Genomic DNA, 2734 nt, shown 5'->3' with positions numbered 1-2734 from the left:
TCAGAAAATTCATAAAGCATTATAAAAACTGTGATTCTGCTTATATTGTACTTAGGGGAGGCAGGGTGAAGTAATAGAAAAGGCATGGGTCCCAGAGTCAGACGCACCTGGGTCCTAACCCCAACTGTCGCCATTGTGGTCCTGCACTGTCCACTTCATTTGGGAGCCTCAATTTAAATAGCATCTTTAAATATAGATAATGCCCTTCTTCCTTGAGTCTTTAGGAGAATTAATGGGACAAGAGTTGGTGCTCAAGAAATATGAATTCTCTCTCCTTCTTAGGTTTGGGCTGAGTAAAACAGCAAGCTGCAGAAGAATGCTCCTTGCCCCATGATCCTGGAAATCATTTTGGCTGCTTCCATTTCCCTCTTTCCACAAAACTCTGTCAAAACACCTTCCTCTTGTTTTAACTTTTGTCCCTTCAGATCACCACACTCTGTGGGGCAGCAATTTCTCTAGATTCCTAGATCCTGTGACCCAGTAATCTTGTCTTTTGTTCTTGAGATAAAATGTCTGTGTCCTTCATATAGGGTAAAAGAAGGAAGTCCTAATAATTGCAAAAATAAGAACTAAGGAAAAGAAAAGGAAGGTTAATGTGAGCAGGCTCACATAATTGCTCATGTATCTTTTAATGTTTGTGTGTATAATTCATAACCACCACCACCACAACAAAACAACAGCAATACCTAGCACCCCAAATTTTATCTTTGTGTTGCACTGAGGTACACTGTGTTCAGGGCTTTGCACGCGTTGGAGAGTTTAATGCACAAATGTGTGTGTCCATAGTTTGCCTGCACCTGCGAGGATCTGGACCTCCTGTTGGGTGTGTGCATGGAAGCTGATCCTGTGAAAGATCATGTGGGCAGTACCCAGGACAACTTTCTAGACCCAGTGAAAATTTAGGTGGTCCAAGCAACTTAAAAACAAAACAAAAAAACAAAACAAACAAACAAACAAAAAAAAACGATGTGCAAGGCTAGATGGGAGATCACTTTAACTGTAAAGACATTTTTCTTAGCATCAATGTGAAACTCACAGATGTATAATTTCTGAGATCACCTTTGGTCCTATTAAAAAGATGGGTATCACCTTGGCAGTCTTCCAGTTCAACGGCTGTTTTAAATGATAAATTACATATTTTTGTTAGTAGCACACCTACTTCATTCTATAGTTCCTTCATATCACTTGGACGAGTTCCACCTAGCTGATGATTTATTGCAATGTGATTTTTTTGAGAGGTTCCATCACTCCCCCTCTCATATTTTTAAGTATTTCACCTTCAACAATAGTAAAGGGTAACCCAAGTTCTGTAATAATTTTGAGAATACATGAGAAATTTGACTGTTGTCCTATTAAAAGGGTGAGATGACCAGGGACCAAATATCCCTCCACGGCAAATACCTGTGACGGTGGGAACTGGAGCTCTCATGGAGTCCCAGCCCCAGATTCCTCCTCCCGAGTTCCCAGGACCCCTGCCCAGGCTCTCAGCGGTGGCCACAGAAGGGCACCACGCTGCTGTTCTTCCCCTCTAACCACCAGAATCATGGGAATCAGGCTGATAGCTGGCGAGGAGGAGAGACAGGATCCAGGTGGAAGAATCAGGTCTAAAACTGTAATCTCCCGAAGAGATCTTCCAAGAGCTTCTAACATCCTCTCCCTACTGGAGATTCTTGATTCAAGGAATAGATTTCATTTTTCACCCTAGAAAAATGTGATCATCCAGGAATCTTCCATTTTAAGCAAATCTTTTGCAATCTACAGCATTCACCAATTTTTGGGAAACACTTTATTCTACAAAATTTTAGAAATTCTAAGCACCTCATTTAGGAAGGTGCTTAGAATATTAATTACTCAAATGCCTGTTTATTTCATTATGTACATGGTCTGGGACAACCTTCATTAAACCTTTGGAGTCTTACCACCCTCTCCTCCTCTCCCAGCCTTTCTACAAAGGAACATTTTTATTTGTCTGTTCAAGCTTTCCTCTAAGTGGCCCTCTAAGTAGAAATTTCTCTTGCTTTAGCTACATTCCAGGGCTTTTAAAACCAGAGAGGAGGTAGACAAAGACTGAACTAGAAGGAGTCTTTCTGGTGGAGTCGGTTCCTGAACTCACCTTTGTGGGTGAGAATCTGGGTAATAAGCATAAAAAAGAAAAAAAAAGAAAAAACAACAACAAGACAAAACAACAAAAAAACAAGAAGCCAACTGGAATAGATCAGCCCAAACATTACAAATTGGAGCGAGGGGCCACAGAGAAGCCACTCTGTGTCTTGGTCCCCTGAATTTGGTAAGGCAGGCGGAAGGCATGAATAGGACAGTTTGGAACTACAAGTGGGCGAGAAAGCAGAGAAAGAGGAGATTGCAGAAGCATGATGTATGAATTTGATTATCTTTCATCTTCAGGAGACTCATGTGAAATGCCCTTATAGTATTTTTCTTTCTTTTTTTTAGATAAGAGATTCCACCTTTTTAGAGGCAATTCTGTTTAGAGATTTGGCGACGTGGGCCCCTTGAGTTTCTCCTGTTGCCCTGAACTGTAAACAATCACAATTTCCCCCCCTGTCTTCCTCCCTTCTCATGACCTGGTGCATCTTGAGAATATTCACCCTTTTGTTCATAATCAGAGGCTATTATGGGCTCTGTCTTCCAGGAAAAGAACATTGGCTGGTTGCTTGGACATGTAGGAAATGTCTCTTTTATAAAGGCACTTCGGACCAAGAGAATGAGGCCTCTT

Source organism: Mandrillus leucophaeus, unplaced genomic scaffold (assembly GCF_000951045.1).
Source record: "Mandrillus leucophaeus isolate KB7577 unplaced genomic scaffold, Mleu.le_1.0 Scaffold62, whole genome shotgun sequence".
Taxonomy (NCBI): Eukaryota; Metazoa; Chordata; class Mammalia; order Primates; family Cercopithecidae; genus Mandrillus; species Mandrillus leucophaeus.
This window is presented reverse-complemented; position numbering follows the sequence as displayed.